Here is a 19,437-nt window from a genome sequence, read left to right on the forward strand (position 1 = left end):
AAACAAATACCCAAATGCAATATTACCTCTCAGCACAATCTTAACCGCGATTAGCTCCTTTCGGAGCCCTGCAAGGCCTGTGAGCATAGTCAACCCTCACATGCGAAGCAGTAAATCTGGAACTGAAACAAATACCCAAATGCAGTATTACCTCTGAGCACAATCTTAACCGCGATTAGCTCCTTTCGGAGCCCTGCAAGGCCTGTGAGCAAATCTCAACCCTCACATGCGAAGCAGTAAATCTGGAACTGAAACAAATACCCAAATGCAGTATTACCTCTGAGCACAATCTTAACCGCGATTAGCTCCTTTCGTAGCCCTGCAAGGCCTGTGAGCAAATCTCAACCCTCACATGTGAAGCAGTAAATTTGGAACTGAAACAAATACCCAAATGCAATATTACCTCTGAGCACAATCTTAACCGCGATTAGCTCCTTTCGGAGCCCTGCAAGGCCTGTGAGCAAATCTCAACCCTCACATGCGAAGCAGCAAATCTGGAACTGAAACAAATACCCAAATGCAGTATTACCTCTGAGCACAATCTTAACCGTGATTAGCTCCTTTCGGAGCCCTGCAAGGCCTGTGAGCAAATCTCAACCCTCACATGCGAAGCAGTAAATCTGGAACTGAAACAAATACCCAAATGCAGTATTACCTCTGAGCAAAATCTTAACCGCGATTAGCTCCTTTCGGAGCCCTGCAAGGCCTGTGGGAAATCACAACCCTCACATGCGAAGCAGTAAATCTGGAACTGAAACAACTACCCAAATGCAGTATTACCTCTGAGCACAATCTTAACCGCGATAGCTCCTTTCGGAGCCCTGCAAGGCCTGTGAGCAAATCTCAACCCTCCCATGAGAAGCAGTAAATCTGGAACTGAAACAAATATCCAAATGCAGTATTACCTCTGAGCACAATCTTAACCGCGATTAGCTCCTTTCGGAGCCCTGCAAGGCCTGTGAGCAAATCTCAACCCTCACATGCGAAGCAGTAAATGTGGAACTGAAACAAATACCCAAATGCAGTATTACCTCTGAGCACAATCTTAACCGCGATTAGCTCCTTTCGTAGCCCTGCAAGGCCTGTGAGCAAATCTCAACCCTCACATGCGAAGCAGTAAATTTGGAACTGAAACAAATCTCCTTTCGGAGCCCTGCAAGGCCTGTGAGAAAATCTCAACCCTCACATGCGAAGCAGTAAATCTGGAACTGAAACGAATACCCAAATGCAGTATTACCTCTGAGCACAATCTTAACCGCGATTAGCTCCTTTCGGAGCCCTGCAAGGCCTGTGAGCAAATCTCAACCCTCACATGCGAAGGAGTAAATCTGGAACTGAAACAAAGACCCAAATGCAATATCACCTCTCAGCACAATCTTAACCGCGATTAGCTCCTTTCGGAGCCCTGCAAGGCCTGTGAGCAAATCTCAACCCTCACATGCGAAGCAGTAAATGTGGAACTGAAACAAATACCCAAATGCAATATTACCTCTGAGCACAATCTTAACCGCGATTAGTCCTTTCGGAGCCCTGCAAGGGCTGTTGGCAAATCTCAACCCTCACATGCGAAGCAGTAAATCTGGAACTGAAACAAATACCCAAATGCAATATTACCTCTGAGCACAATCTTAACCGCATTAGCTCCTTTCGGAGCCCTGGAAATCCTGTGGGCAAATCTCAACCCTCACATGCGAAGCAGTAAATCTGGAACTGAAACAAATACCCAAATGCAGTATTACCTCTGAGCACAATCTTAACCGCGATTAGCTCCTTTCGGAGCCCTGCAAGGCCTGTGGGAAATCTCAACCCTGACATGCGAAGCAGTAAATCTGGAACTGAAACAAATACCCAAATGCAATATTACCTCTGAGCACAATCTTAACCGCGATTAGCTCCTTTCGGAGCCCTGCAAGGCCGGTGGGCAAATCTCAACCCTCACATGCGAAGCAGTAAATCTGGAACTGAAACAAATACCCAAATGCAATATTACCTCTCAGCACAATCTTAACCGCGATTAGCTCCTTTCGGAGCCCTGCAAGGCCTGTGAGCATAGTCAACCCTCACATGCGAAGCAGTAAATCTGGAACTGAAACAAATACCCAAATGCAGTATTACCTCTGAGCACAATCTTAACCGCGATTAGCTCCTTTCGGAGCCCTGCAAGGCCTGTGAGCAAATCTCAACCCTCACATGCGAAGCAGTAAATCTGGAACTGAAACAAATACCCAAATGCAGTATTACCTCTGAGCACAATCTTAACCGCGATTAGCTCCTTTCGTAGCCCTGCAAGGCCTGTGAGCAAATCTCAACCCTCACATGTGAAGCAGTAAATTTGGAACTGAAACAAATACCCAAATGCAATATTACCTCTGAGCACAATCTTAACCGCGATTAGCTCCTTTCGGAGCCCTGCAAGGCCTGTGAGCAAATCTCAACCCTCACATGCGAAGCAGCAAATCTGGAACTGAAACAAATACCCAAATGCAGTATTACCTCTGAGCACAATCTTAACCGTGATTAGCTCCTTTCGGAGCCCTGCAAGGCCTGTGAGCAAATCTCAACCCTCACATGCGAAGCAGTAAATCTGGAACTGAAACAAATACCCAAATGCAGTATTACCTCTGAGCAAAATCTTAACCGCGATTAGCTCCTTTCGGAGCCCTGCAAGGCCTGTGGGAAATCACAACCCTCACATGCGAAGCAGTAAATCTGGAACTGAAACAACTACCCAAATGCAGTATTACCTCTGAGCACAATCTTAACCGCGATAGCTCCTTTCGGAGCCCTGCAAGGCCTGTGAGCAAATCTCAACCCTCCCATGAGAAGCAGTAAATCTGGAACTGAAACAAATATCCAAATGCAGTATTACCTCTGAGCACAATCTTAACCGCGATTAGCTCCTTTCGGAGCCCTGCAAGGCCTGTGAGCAAATCTCAACCCTCACATGCGAAGCAGTAAATGTGGAACTGAAACAAATACCCAAATGCAGTATTACCTCTGAGCACAATCTTAACCGCGATTAGCTCCTTTCGTAGCCCTGCAAGGCCTGTGAGCAAATCTCAACCCTCACATGCGAAGCAGTAAATTTGGAACTGAAACAAATCTCCTTTCGGAGCCCTGCAAGGCCTGTGAGAAAATCTCAACCCTCACATGCGAAGCAGTAAATCTGGAACTGAAACGAATACCCAAATGCAGTATTACCTCTGAGCACAATCTTAACCGCGATTAGCTCCTTTCGGAGGCCTGCAAGGCCTGTGAGCAAATCTCAACCCTACATGCGAAGCAGTAAATCTGGAACTGAAACAAATACCCAAATGCAGTATTACCTCTGAGCACAATCTTAACCGCGATTAGCTCCTTTCGGAGCCCTGCAAGGCCTGTGAGCAAATATCAACCCTCACATGCGAAGCAGTAAATCTGGAACTGAAACAAATACCCAAATGCAGTATTACCTCTGAGCACAATCTTAACCGCGATTAGGTCCTTTCGTAGCCCTGCCAGGCCTGTGAGCAAATCTCAACCCTCACATGCGAAGCAGTAAATTTGGAACTGAAACAAATACCCAAATGCAGTATTACCTCTGAGCACAATCTTAACCGCGATTAGGTCCTTTCGTAGCCCTGCCAGGCCTGTGAGCAAATCTCAACCCTCACATGCGAAGCAGTAAATTTGGAACTGAAACAAATACCCAAATGCAATATTACCTCTGAGCACAATCTTAACCGCGATTAGCTCCTTTCGGAGCCCTGCAAGGCCTGTGAGCAAATCTCAACCCTCACATGCGAAGCAGTAAATCTGGAACTGAAACAAATACCCAAATGCCGTATTACCTCTGAGCACAATCTTAACCGCGATTAGCTCCTTTCGGAGCCCTGCAAGGCCTGTGAGCAAATCTCAACTCTCACATGCGAAGATAAAAATCTGGAACTGAAACAAATACCCAAATTCAGTATTACCTCTGAGCACAATCTTTACCGCGATTAGCTCCTTTCGGAGCCCTGCAAGGCCTGTGGGCAAATCTCAACCCTCCCATGCGAAGCAGTAAATCAGGAACTGAAAGAAATACCCAAATGCAGTATTACCTCTGAGCACAATCTTAACCGCGATTAGCTCCTTTCGGAGCCCTGCAAGGCCTGTGCGCAAATCTCAACCCTCACATGCGAAGCAATAAATCTGGAACTGAAACAAATACCCAAATGCAATATCACCTCTGAGCACAATCTTAACCGCGATTAGCTCCTTTCGGAGCCCTGCAAGGCCTGTGAGCAAATCTCAACCCACACATGCGAAGCAGTAAATCTGGAACTGAAACAAATACCCAAATGCAGTATTACCTCTGAGCGCAATCTTAACCGCGATTAGCTCCTTTCGGAGCCCTGCAAGGCCTGTGAGCAAATCTCAAACCTCACATGCGAAGCAGTAAATCTGGAACTGAAACAAATACCCAAATGCAGTATTACCTCTGAGCACAATCTTAACCGCGATTAGCTCCTTTTGGAGCCCTGCAAGGCCTGTGAGCAAATCTCAACCCTCACATGCGAAGCAGTAAATGTGGAACTGAAACAAATACCCAAATGCAATATTACCTCTGAGCACAATCTTAACCGCGATTAGTCCTTTCGGAGCCCTGCAAGGGCTGTTGGCAAATCTCAACCCTCACATGCGAAGCAGTAAATCTGGAACTGAAACAAATACCCAAATGCAATATTACCTCTGAGCACAATCTTAACCGCATTAGCTCCTTTCGGAGCCCTGGAAATCCTGTGGGCAAATCTCAACCCTCACATGCGAAGCAGTAAATCTGGAACTGAAACAAATACCCAAATGCAGTATTACCTCTGAGCACAATCTTAACCGCGATTAGCTCCTTTCGGAGCCCTGCAAGGCCTGTGGGAAATCTCAACCCTCACATGCGAAGCAGTAAATCTGGAAATGAAACAAATACCCAAATGCAATATTACCTCTGAGCACAATCTTAACCGCGATTAGCTCCTTTCGGAGCCCTGCAAGGCCGGTGGGCAAATCTCAACCCTCACATGCGAAGCAGTAAATCTGGAACTGAAACAAATACCCAAATGCAATATTACCTCTCAGCACAATCTTAACCGCGATTAGCTCCTTTCGGAGCCCTGCAAGGCCTGTGAGCATAGTCAACCCTCACATGCGAAGCAGTAAATCTGGAATTGAAACAAATACCCAAATGCAGTATTACCTCTGAGCACAATCTTAACCGCGATTAGCTCCTTTCGGAGCCCTGCAAGGCCTGTGAGCAAATCTCAACCCCCACATGCGAAGCAGTAAATCTGGAACTGAAACAAATACCCAAATGCAGTATTACCTCTGAGCACAATCTTAACCGCGATTAGCTCCTTTCGTAGCCCTGCAAGGCCTGTGAGCAAATCTCAACCCTCACAAGTGAAGCAGTAAATTTGGAACTGAAACAAATACCCAAATGCAATATTACCTCTGAGCACAATCTTAACCGCGATTAGCTCCTTTCGGAGCCCTGCAAGGCCTGTGAGCAAATCTCAACCCTCACATGCGAAGCAGCAAATCTGGAACTGAAACAAATACCCAAATGCAGTATTACCTCTGAGCACAATCTTAACCGTGATTAGCTCCTTTCGGAGCCCTGCAAGGCCTGTGAGCAAATCTCAACCCTCACATGCGAAGCAGTAAATCTGGAACTGAAACAAATACCCAAATGCAATATTACCTCTGAGCACAATCTTAACCGCGATTAGCTCCTTTCGGAGCCCTGCAAGGCCTGTGAGCATACTCAACCCTCACATGCGAAGCAGTAAATCTGGAACTGAAACAAATACCCAAATGCAGTATTACCTCTGAGCACAATCTTAACCGCGATTAGCTCCTTTCGGAGCCCGGGAAATCCTGTGGGCAAATCTCAACCCTCACATGCGAAGCAGTAAATCTGGAACTGAAACAAATACCCAAATGCAGTATTACCTCTGAGCACAATCTTAACCGCGATTAGCTCCTTTCGGAGCCCTGCAAGGCCTGTGGGAAATCACAACCCTCACATGCGAAGCAGTAAATCTGGAACTGAAACAACTACCCAAATGCAATATTACCTCTGAGCACAATCTTAACCGCGATTAGCTCCTTTCGGAGCCCTGCAAGGCCTGTGAGCAAATCTCAACCCTCCCATGGGAAGCAGTAAATCTGGAACTGAAACAAATATCCAAATGCAGTATTACCTTTGAGCACAATCTTAACCGCGATTAGCTCCTTTCGGAGCCCTGCAAGGCCTGTGAGCAAATCTCAACCCTCACATGCGAAGCAGTAAATGTGGAACTGAAACAAATACCCAAATGCAGTATTACCTCTGAGCACAATCTTAACCGCGATTAGCTCCTTTCGTAGCCCTGCAAGGCCTGTGAGCAAATCTCAACCCTCACATGCGAAGCAGTAAATTTGGAACTGAAACAAATCTCCTTTCGGAGCCCTGCAAGGTCTGTGAGAAAATCTCAACCCTCACATGCGAAGCAGTAAATCTGGAACTGAAACAAATACCCAAATGCAGTATTACCTCTGAGCACAATCTTAACCGCGATTAGCTGCTTTCGGAGGCCTGCAAGGCCTGTGAGCAAATCTCAACCCTACATGCGAAGCAGTTAATCTGGAACTGAAACAAATACCCAAATGCAGTATTACCTCTGAGCACAATCTTAACCGCGATTAGCTCCTTTCGGAGCCCTGCAAGGCCTGTGAGCAAATCTCAACCCTCACATGCGAAGCAGTAAATTTGGAACTGAAACAAATACCCAAATGCAATATTACCTCTGAGCACAATCTTAACCGCGATTAGCTCCTTTCGGAGCCCTGCAAGGCCTGTGAGCAAATCTCAACCCTCACATGCGAAGCAGTAAATCTGGAACTGAAACAAATACCCAAATGCAGTATTACCTCTGAGCACAATCTTAACCGTGATTAGCTCCTTTCGGAGCCCTGCAAGGCCTGTGAGCAAATCTCAACCCTCACATGCGAAGCAGTAAATCTGGAACTGAAACAAATACCCAAATGCCGTATTACCTCTGAGCACAATCTTAACCGCGATTAGCTCCTTTCGGAGCCCTGCAAGGCCTGTGAGCAAATCTCAACTCTCACATGCGAAGATAAAAATCTGGAACTGAAACAAATACCCAAATTCAGTATTACCTCTGAGCACAATCTTTACCGCGATTAGCTCCTTTCGGAGCCCTGCAAGGCCTGTGAGCAAATATCAACCCTCACATGCGAAGCAGTAAATCTGGAACTGAAACAAATACCCAAATGCAGTATTACCTCTGAGCACAATCTTAACCGCGATTAGGTCCTTTCGTAGCCCTGCAAGGCCTGTGAGCAAATCTCAACCCTCACATGCGAAGCAGTAAATTTGGAACTGAAACAAATACCCAAATGCAATATTACCTCTGAGCACAATCTTAACCGCGATTAGCTCCTTTCGGAGCCCTGCAAGGCCTGTGAGCAAATCTCAACCCTCACATGCGAAGCAGTAAATCTGGAACTGAAACAAATACACAAATGCAGTATTACCTCTGAGCACAATCTTAACCGTGATTAGCTCCTTTCGGAGCCCTGCAAGGCCTGTGAGCAAATGTCAACCCTCACATGCGAAGCAGTAAATCTGGAACTGAAACAAATACCCAAATGGAATATTACCTCTGAGCACAGTCTTAACCGCGATTAGCTCCTTTCGGAGCCCTGGAAGGCCTGTGAGCATACTCAACGCTCACATGCGAAGCAGTAAATCTGGAACTGAAACAAATACCCAAATGCAGTATTACCTCTGAGCACAATCTTAACCGCGATTAGCTCCTTTCGGAGCCCTGCAAGGCCTGTGAGCAAATCTCAACCCTCACATGCGAAGCAGTAAATCTGGAACTGAAACAAATACCCAAATGCAGTATTACCTCTGAGCACAATCTTAACCGCGATTAGCTCCTTTCGGAGCCCTGCAAGGCCTGTGAGCAAATCTCAACCCTCACATGCGAAGCAGTAAATCTGGAACTGAAACAAATACCCAAATGCAGTATTACCTCTGAGCACAATCTTAACCGCGATTAGCTCCTTTCGTAGCCCTGCAAGGCCTGTGAGCAAATCTCAACCCTCACATGTGAAGCAGTAAATTTGGAACTGAAACAAATACCCAAATGCAATATTACCTCTGAGCACAATCTTAACCGCGATTAGCTCCTTTCGGAGCCCTGCAAGGCCTGTGAGCAAATCTCAACCCTCACATGCGAAGCAGCAAATCTGGAACTGAAACAAATACCCAAATGCAGTATTACCTCTGAGCACAATCTTAACCGTGATTAGCTCCTTTCGGAGCCCTGCAAGGCCTGTGAGCAAATCTCAACCCTCACATGCGAAGCAGTAAATCTGGAACTGAAACAAATACCCAAATGCAATATTACCTCTGAGCACAATCTTAACCGCGATTAGCTCCTTTCGGAGCCCTGCAAGGCCTGTGAGCATACTCAACCCTCACATGCGAAGCAGTAAATCTGGAACTGAAACAAATACCCAAATGCAGTATTACCTCTGAGCACAATCTTAACCGCGATTAGCTCCTTTCGGAGCCCTGCAAGGCCTGTGAGCAAATCTCAACCCTCACATGCGAAGGAGTAAATCTGGAACTGAAACAAAGACCCAAATGCAATATCACCTCTCAGCACAATCTTAACCACGATTAGCTCCTTTTGGAGCCCTGCAAGGCCTGTGAGCAAATCTCAACCCTCCCATGAGAAGCAGTAAATCTGGAACTGAAACAAATATCCAAATGCAGTATTACCTCTGAGCACAATCTTAACCGCGATTAGCTCCTTTCGGAGCCCTGCAAGGCCTGTGAGCAAATCTCAACCCTCACATGCGAAGCAGTAAATGTGGAACTGAAACAAATACCCAAATGCAATATTACCTCTGAGCACAATCTTAACCGCGATTAGCTCCTTTCGGAGCCCTGCAAGGCCTGTGGGCGAATCTCAACCCTCACATGCGAAGCAGTAAATCTGGAACTGAAACAAATACCCAAATGCAATATTACCTCTGAGCACAATCTTAACCGCGATTAGCTCCTTTCAGAGCCCTGCAAGGCCTGTGTTCAAATCTCAACCCTCACATGCGAAGCAGTAAATCCGGAACTGAAACAAATACCCAAATGCAGTATTACCTCTGAGCACAATCTTAACCGCGATTAGCTCCTTTCGGAGCCCTGCCAGGCCTGTGGGCAATCTCAACCCTCACATGCGAAGCAGTAAATCTGGAACTGAAACAAATACCCAAATGCAATATTACCTCTGAGCACAATCTTAACCGCGATTAGCTCCTTTCGGAGCCCTGCAAGGCCTGTGAGCAAATCTCAACCCTCCCATGCGAAGCAGTAAATCTGGAACCGAAACAAATATCCAAATGCAGTATTACCTCTGAGCACAATCTTAACCGCGATTAGCTCCTTTCGGAGCCCTGCAAGGCCTGTGAGCAAATCTCAACCCTCACATGCGAAGCAGTAAATCTGGAACTGAAACAAATACCCAAATGCAGTATTACCTCTGAGCACAATCTTAACCGCGATTAGCTCCTTTCGTAGCCCTGCAAGGCCTGTGAGCAAATCTCAACCCTCAGATGCGAAGCAGTAAATTTGGAACTGAAAAAAATCTCCTTTCGGAGCCCTGCAAGGCCTGTGAGGAAATCTCAACCCTCACATGCGAAGCAGTAAATCTGGAACTGAAACAAATACTCAAATGCAGTATTACCTCTGAGCACAATCTTAACAGCGATTAGCTCCTTTCGGAGGCCTGCAAGGCCTGTGAGCAAATCTCAACCCTCACATGCGAAGCAGTAAATCTGGAACTGAAACAAATACCCAAATGCAATATTACCTCTGAGCACAATCTTAACCGCGATTAGCTCCTTTCGGAGCCCTGCAAGGCCTGTGAGCATAGTCAACCCTCACATGCGAAGCAGTAAATCTGGAACTGAAACAAAAACCCAAATGCAGTATTACCTCTGAGCACAATCTTAACCGCGATTAGCTCCTTTCGGAGCCCTGCAAGGCCTGTGAGCAAATCTCAACCCTCACATGCGAAGCAGTAAATGTGGAACTGAAACAAATACCCAAATGCAATATCACCTCTGAGCACAATCTTAACCACGATGAGCTCCTTTTGGAGCCCTGCTAGGCCTGTGAGCAAATCTGAACCTTCACATGCGAAGCAGTAGATCTGGAACTGAAACAAATACCCAAATGCAGTATTACCTCTGAGCACAATCTTAACCGCGATTAGCTGCTTTCGGAGCCCTGCAAGGCCTGTGAGCAAATCTCAACCCTCACATGCGAAGATAAAAATCTGGAACTGAAACAAATACCCAAATGCAGTATTACCTCTGAGCACAATCTTTACCGCGATTAGCTCCTTTCGGAGCCCTGCAAGGCCTGTGAGCAAATCTCAACCCTCACATGCGAAGCAGTAAATCTGGAACTGAAACAAATACCCAAATGCAATATTACCTCTGAGCACAATCTTAACCGCGTTTAGCTTCTTTCGGAGCCCTGCAAGGCCGGTGGGCAAATCTCAACCCTCACATGCGAAGCAGTAAATCTGGAACTGAAACAAATACCCAAATGCAATATTACCTCTCAGCACAATCTTAACCGCGATTAGCTCCTTTCGGAGCCCTGCAAGACCTGTGGACAAATCTCAACCCTCACATGCGAAGCAGTAAATGTGGAACTGAAACAAATACCCAAATGCAGTATTACCTCTGAGCACAATCTTAACCGCGATTAGCTCCTTTCGTAGCCCTGCAAGGCCTGTGAGCAAATCTCAACCCTCACATGCGAAGCAGTAAATTTGGAACTGAAACAAATCTCCTTTCGGAGCCCTGCAAGGTCTGTGAGAAAATCTCAACCCTCACATGCGAAGCAGTAAATCTGGAACTGAAACAAATACCCAAATGCAGTATTACCTCTGAGCACAATCTTAACCGCGATTAGCTGCTTTCGGAGGCCTGCAAGGCCTGTGAGCAAATCTCAACCCTACATGCGAAGCAGTTAATCTGGAACTGAAACAAATACCCAAATGCAGTATTACCTCTGAGCACAATCTTAACCGCGATTAGCTCCTTTCGGAGCCCTGCAAGGCCTGTGAGCAAATCTCAACCCTCACATGCGAAGCAGTAAATTTGGAACTGAAACAAATACCCAAATGCAATATTACCTCTGAGCACAATCTTAACCGCGATTAGCTCCTTTCGGAGCCCTGCAAGGCCTGTGAGCAAATCTCAACCCTCACATGCGAAGCAGTAAATCTGGAACTGAAACAAATACCCAAATGCAGTATTACCTCTGAGCACAATCTTAACCGTGATTAGCTCCTTTCGGAGCCCTGCAAGGCCTGTGAGCAAATCTCAACCCTCACATGCGAAGCAGTAAATCTGGAACTGAAACAAATACCCAAATGCCGTATTACCTCTGAGCACAATCTTAACCGCGATTAGCTCCTTTCGGAGCCCTGCAAGGCCTGTGAGCAAATCTCAACTCTCACATGCGAAGATAAAAATCTGGAACTGAAACAAATACCCAAATTCAGTATTACCTCTGAGCACAATCTTTACCGCGATTAGCTCCTTTCGGAGCCCTGCAAGGCCTGTGAGCAAATATCAACCCTCACATGCGAAGCAGTAAATCTGGAACTGAAACAAATACCCAAATGCAGTATTACCTCTGAGCACAATCTTAACCGCGATTAGGTCCTTTCGTAGCCCTGCAAGGCCTGTGAGCAAATCTCAACCCTCACATGCGAAGCAGTAAATTTGGAACTGAAACAAATACCCAAATGCAATATTACCTCTGAGCACAATCTTAACCGCGATTAGCTCCTTTCGGAGCCCTGCAAGGCCTGTGAGCAAATCTCAACCCTCACATGCGAAGCAGTAAATCTGGAACTGAAACAAATACACAAATGCAGTATTACCTCTGAGCACAATCTTAACCGTGATTAGCTCCTTTCGGAGCCCTGCAAGGCCTGTGAGCAAATGTCAACCCTCACATGCGAAGCAGTAAATCTGGAACTGAAACAAATACCCAAATGGAATATTACCTCTGAGCACAGTCTTAACCGCGATTAGCTCCTTTCGGAGCCCTGGAAGGCCTGTGAGCATACTCAACGCTCACATGCGAAGCAGTAAATCTGGAACTGAAACAAATACCCAAATGCAGTATTACCTCTGAGCACAATCTTAACCGCGATTAGCTCCTTTCGGAGCCCTGCAAGGCCTGTGAGCAAATCTCAACCCTCACATGCGAAGCAGTAAATCTGGAACTGAAACAAATACCCAAATGCAGTATTACCTCTGAGCACAATCTTAACCGCGATTAGCTCCTTTCGGAGCCCTGCAAGGCCTGTGAGCAAATCTCAACCCTCACATGCGAAGCAGTAAATCTGGAACTGAAACAAATACCCAAATGCAGTATTACCTCTGAGCACAATCTTAACCGCGATTAGCTCCTTTCGTAGCCCTGCAAGGCCTGTGAGCAAATCTCAACCCTCACATGTGAAGCAGTAAATTTGGAACTGAAACAAATACCCAAATGCAATATTACCTCTGAGCACAATCTTAACCGCGATTAGCTCCTTTCGGAGCCCTGCAAGGCCTGTGAGCAAATCTCAACCCTCACATGCGAAGCAGCAAATCTGGAACTGAAACAAATACCCAAATGCAGTATTACCTCTGAGCACAATCTTAACCGTGATTAGCTCCTTTCGGAGCCCTGCAAGGCCTGTGAGCAAATCTCAACCCTCACATGCGAAGCAGTAAATCTGGAACTGAAACAAATACCCAAATGCAATATTACCTCTGAGCACAATCTTAACCGCGATTAGCTCCTTTCGGAGCCCTGCAAGGCCTGTGAGCATACTCAACCCTCACATGCGAAGCAGTAAATCTGGAACTGAAACAAATACCCAAATGCAGTATTACCTCTGAGCACAATCTTAACCGCGATTAGCTCCTTTCGGAGCCCTGCAAGGCCTGTGAGCAAATCTCAACCCTCACATGCGAAGGAGTAAATCTGGAACTGAAACAAAGACCCAAATGCAATATCACCTCTCAGCACAATCTTAACCGCGATTAGCTCCTTTTGGAGCCCTGCAAGGCCTGTGAGCAAATCTCAACCCCCCCATGAGAAGCAGTAAATCTGGAACTGAAACAAATATCCAAATGCAGTATTACCTCTGAGCACAATCTTAACCGCGATTAGCTCCTTTCGGAGCCCTGCAAGGCCTGTGAGCAAATCTCAACCCTCACATGCGAAGCAGTAAATGTGGAACTGAAACAAATACCCAAATGCAATATTACCTCTGAGCACAATCTTAACCGCGATTAGCTCCTTTCGGAGCCCTGCAAGGCCTGTGGGCGAATCTCAACCCTCACATGCGAAGCAGTAAATCTGGAACTGAAACAAATACCCAAATGCAATATTACCTCTGAGCACAATCTTAACCGCGATTAGCTCCTTTCAGAGCCCTGCAAGGCCTGTGTTCAAATCTCAACCCTCACATGCGAAGCAGTAAATCCGGAACTGAAACAAATACCCAAATGCAGTATTACCTCTGAGCACAATCTTAACCGCGATTAGCTCCTTTCGGAGCCCTGCCAGGCCTGTGGGCAATCTCAACCCTCACATGCGAAGCAGTAAATCTGGAACTGAAACAAATACCCAAATGCAATATTACCTCTGAGCACAATCTTAACCGCGATTAGCTCCTTTCGGAGCCCTGCAAGGCCTGTGAGCAAATCTCAACCCTCCCATGCGAAGCAGTAAATCTGGAACCGAAACAAATATCCAAATGCAGTATTACCTCTGAGCACAATCTTAACCGCGATTAGCTCCTTTCGGAGCCCTGCAAGGCCTGTGAGCAAATCTCAACCCTCACATGCGAAGCAGTAAATCTGGAACTGAAACAAATACCCAAATGCAGTATTACCTCTGAGCACAATCTTAACCGCGATTAGCTCCTTTCGTAGCCCTGCAAGGCCTGTGAGCAAATCTCAACCCTCAGATGCGAAGCAGTAAATTTGGAACTGAAAAAAATCTCCTTTCGGAGCCCTGCAAGGCCTGTGAGGAAATCTCAACCCTCACATGCGAAGCAGTAAATCTGGAACTGAAACAAATACTCAAATGCAGTATTACCTCTGAGCACAATCTTAACAGCGATTAGCTCCTTTCGGAGGCCTGCAAGGCCTGTGAGCAAATCTCAACCCTCACATGCGAAGCAGTAAATCTGGAACTGAAACAAATACCCAAATGCAATATTACCTCTGAGCACAATCTTAACCGCGATTAGCTCCTTTCGGAGCCCTGCAAGGCCTGTGAGCATAGTCAACCCTCACATGCGAAGCAGTAAATCTGGAACTGAAACAAAAACCCAAATGCAGTATTACCTCTGAGCACAATCTTAACCGCGATTAGCTCCTTCCGGAGCCCTGCAAGGCATGTGAGCAAATCTCAACCCTCACATGCGAAGCAGTAAATGTGGAACTGAAACAAATACCCAAATGCAATATCACCTCTGAGCACAATCTTAACCACGATGAGCTCCTTTTGGAGCCCTGCTAGGCCTGTGAGCAAATCTGAACCTTCACATGCGAAGCAGTAGATCTGGAACTGAAACAAATACCCAAATGCAGTATTACCTCTGAGCACAATCTTAACCGCGATTAGCTGCTTTCGGAGCCCTGCAAGGCCTGTGAGCAAATCTCAACCCTCACATGCGAAGATAAAAATCTGGAACTGAAACAAATACCCAAATGCAGTATTTCCTCTGAGCACAATCTTTACCGCGATTAGCTCCTTTCGGAGCCCTGCAAGGCCTGTGAGCAAATCTCAACCCTCACATGCGAAGCAGTAAATCTGGAACTGAAACAAATACCCAAATGCAATATTACCTCTGAGCACAATCTTAACCGCGTTTAGCTCCTTTCGGAGCCCTGCAAGGCCGGTGGGCAAATCTCAACCCTCACATGCGAAGCAGTAAATCTGGAACTGAAACAAATACCCAAATGCAATATTACCTCTCAGCACAATCTTAACCGCGATTAGCTCCTTTCGGAGCCCTGCAAGACCTGTGGACAAATCTCAACCCTCACATGCGAAGCAGTAAATCTGGAACTGAAAGAAATACCCAAATGCAATATTACCTCTGAGCACAATCTTAACCGCGATTAGCTCTTTTCGGAGCCCTGCAAGGCCTGTGAGCATAGTCAACCCTCACATGCGAAGCAGTAAATTTGGAACTGAAACAAATACCCAAATGCAGTATTACCTCTGAGCACAATCTTAACCGCGATTAGCTCCTTTCGGAGCCCTGCAAGGCCTGTGAGCAAATCTCAACCCTCACATGCGAAGCAGTAAATCTGGAACTGAAACAAATACCCAAATGCAGTATTACCTCTGAGCACAATCTTAACCGCGATTAGCTCCTTTCGTAGCCCTGCAAGGCCTGTGAGCAAATCTCAACCCTCACATGCGAAGCAGTAAATTTGGAACTGAAACAAATACCCAAATGCAATATTACCTCTGAGCACAATCTTAACCGCGATTAGCTCCTTTCGGAGCCCTGCAAGGCCCGTGAGCAAATCTCAACCCTCACATGCGAAGCAGTAAATCTGGAACTGAAACAAATACCCAAATGCAGTATTACCTCTGAGCACAATCTTAACCGTGATTAGCTCCTTTCGGAGCCCTGCAAGGCCTGTGAGCAAATCTCAACCCTCACATGCGAAGCAGTAAATCTGGAACTAAAACAAATACCCAAATGCAATATTACCTCTGAGCACAATCTTAACCGCGATTAGCTCCTTTCGGAGCCCTGCAAGGCCTGTGAGCATACTCAACCCTCACATGCGAAGCAGTAAATCTGGAACTGAACAAAATACCCAAATGCAGTATTACCTCTGAGCACAATCTTAACCGCGATTAGCTCCTTTCGGAGCCCTGCAAGGCCTGTGAGCAAATCTCAACCCTCACATGCGAAGGAGTAAATCTGGAACTGAAACAAAGACCCAAATGCAATATCACCTCTCAGCACAATCTTAACCGCGATTAGCTCCTTTCGGAGCCCTGCAAGGCCTGTGAGCAAATCTCAAACCTCACATGCGAAGCAGTAAATCTGGAACTGAAACAAATACCCAAATGCAGTATTACCTCTGAGCACAATCTTAACCGCGATTAGCTCCTTTTGGAGCCCTGCAAGGCCTGTGAGCAAATCTCAACCCTCACATGCGAAGCAGTAAATGTGGAACTGAAACAAATACCCAAATGCAATATTACCTCTGAGCACAATCTTAACCGCGATTAGTCCTTTCGGAGCCCTGCAAGGGCTGTTGGCAAATCTCAACCCTCACATGCGAAGCAGTAAATCTGGAACTGAAACAAATACCCAAATGCAATATTACCTCTGAGCACAATCTTAACCGCATTAGCTCCTTTCGGAGCCCTGGAAATCCTGTGGGCAAATCTCAACCCTCACATGCGAAGCAGTAAATCTGGAACTGAAACAAATACCCAAATGCAGTATTACCTCTGAGCACAATCTTAACCGCGATTAGCTCCTTTCGGAGCCCTGCAAGGCCTGTGGGAAATCTCAACCCTGACATGCGAAGCAGTAAATCTGGAACTGAAACAAATACCCAAATGCAATATTACCTCTGAGCACAATCTTAACCGCGATTAGCTCCTTTCGGAGCCCTGCAAGGCCGGTGGGCAAATCTCAACCCTCACATGCGAAGCAGTAAATCTGGAACTGAAACAAATACCCAAATGCAATATTACCTCTCAGCACAATCTTAACCGCGATTAGCTCCTTTCGGAGCCCTGCAAGGCCTGTGAGCATAGTCAACCCTCACATGCGAAGCAGTAAATCTGGAACTGAAACAAATACCCAAATGCAGTATTACCTCTGAGCACAATCTTAACCGCGATTAGCTCCTTTCGGAGCCCTGCAAGGCCTGTGAGCAAATCTCAACCCTCACATGCGAAGCAGTAAATCTGGAACTGAAACAAATACCCAAATGCAGTATTACCTCTGAGCACAATCTTAACCGCGATTAGCTCCTTTCGTAGCCCTGCAAGGCCTGTGAGCAAATCTCAACCCTCACATGTGAAGCAGTAAATTTGGAACTGAAACAAATACCCAAATGCAATATTACCTCTGAGCACAATCTTAACCGCGATTAGCTCCTTTCGGAGCCCTGCAAGGCCTGTGAGCAAATCTCAACCCTCACATGCGAAGCAGCAAATCTGGAACTGAAACAAATACCCAAATGCAGTATTACCTCTGAGCACAATCTTAACCGTGATTAGCTCCTTTCGGAGCCCTGCAAGGCCTGTGAGCAAATCTCAACCCTCACATGCGAAGCAGTAAATCTGGAACTGAAACAAATACCCAAATGCAGTATTACCTCTGAGCAAAATCTTAACCGCGATTAGCTCCTTTCGGAGCCCTGCAAGGCCTGTGGGAAATCACAACCCTCACATGCGAAGCAGTAAATCTGGAACTGAAACAACTACCCAAATGCAATATTACCTCTGAGCACAATCTTAACCGCGATTAGCTCCTTTCGGAGCCCTGCAAGGCCTGTGAGCAAATCTCATCCCTCCCATGAGAAGCAGTAAATCTGGAACTGAAACAAATATCCAAATGCAGTATTACCTCTGAGCACAATCTTAACCGCGATTAGCTCCTTTCGGAGCCCTGCAAGGCCTGTGAGCAAATCTCAACCCTCACATGCGAAGCAGTAAATGTGGAACTGAAACAAATACCCAAATGCAGTATTACCTCTGAGCACAATCTTAACCGCGATTAGCTCCTTTCGTAGCCCTGCAAGGCCTGTGAGCAAATCTCAACCCTCACATGCGAAGCAGTAAATTTGGAACTGAAACAAATCTCCTTTCGGAGCCCTGCAAGGCCTGTGAGAAAATCTCAACCCTCACATGCGAAGCAGTAAATCTGGAACTGAAACAAATACCCAAATGCAGTATTACCTCTGAGCACAATCTTAACCGCGATTAGCTCCTTTCGGAGGCCTGCAAGGCCTGTGAGCAAATCTCAACCCTACATGCGAAGCAGTAAATCTGGAACTGAAACAAATACCCAAATGCAGTATTACCTCTGAGCACAATCTTAACCGCGATTAGCTCCTTTCGGAGCCCTGCAAGGCCTGTGAGCAAATATCAACCCTCACATGCGAAGCAGTAAATCTGGAACTGAAACAAATACCCAAATGCAGTATTACCTCTGAGCACAATCTTAACCGCGATTAGGTCCTTTCGTAGCCCTGCCAGGCCTGTGAGCAAATCTCAACCCTCACATGCGAAGCAGTAAATTTGGAACTGAAACAAATACCCAAATGCAGTATTACCTCTGAGCACAATCTTAACCGCGATTAGGTCCTTTCGTAGCCCTGCCAGGCCTGTGAGCAAATCTCAACCCTCACATGCGAAGCAGTAAATTTGGAACTGAAACAAATACCCAAATGCAATATTACCTCTGAGCACAATCTTAACCGCGATTAGCTCCTTTCGGAGCCCTGCAAGGCCTGTGAGCAAATCTCAACCCTCACATGCGAAGCAGTAAATCTGGAACTGAAACAAATACCCAAATGCCGTATTACCTCTGAGCACAATCTTAACCGCGATTAGCTCCTTTCGGAGCCCTGCAAGGCCTGTGAGCAAATCTCAACTCTCACATGCGAAGATAAAAATCTGGAACTGAAACAAATACCCAAATTCAGTATTACCTCTGAGCACAATCTTTACCGCGATTAGCTCCTTTCGGAGCCCTGCAAGGCCTGTGGGCAAATCTCAACCCTCCCATGCGAAGCAGTAAATCAGGAACTGAAAGAAATACCCAAATGCAGTATTACCTCTGAGCACAATCTTAACCGCGATTAGCTCCTTTCGGAGCCCTGCAAGGCCTGTGCGCAAATCTCAACCCTCACATGCGAAGCAATAAATCTGGAACTGAAACAAATACCCAAATGCAATATCACCTCTGAGCACAATCTTAACCGCGATTAGCTCCTTTCGGAGCCCTGCAAGGCCTGTGAGCAAATCTCAACCCACACATGCGAAGCAGTAAATCTGGAACTGAAACAAATACCCAAATGCAGTATTACCTCTGAGCGCAATCTTAACCGCGCTTAGCTCCTTTCGGAGCCCTGCAAGGCCTGTGAGCAAATATCAACCCTGACATGCGAAGCAGTAAATCTGGAACTGAAACAAATACCCAAATGCAATATTACCTCTGAGCACAATCTTAACCGCGATTAGCTCCTTTCGGAGCCCTGCAAGGCCGGTGGGCAAATCTCAACCCTCACATGCGAAGCAGTAAATCTGGAACTGAAACAAATACC

The sequence above is a fragment of the Amblyomma mixtum genome, chromosome 2, assembly GCF_055824585.1.
Source record: "Amblyomma mixtum isolate Tamu chromosome 2, ASM5582458v1, whole genome shotgun sequence".
Lineage (NCBI taxonomy): Eukaryota > Metazoa > Arthropoda > Arachnida > Ixodida > Ixodidae > Amblyomma > Amblyomma mixtum.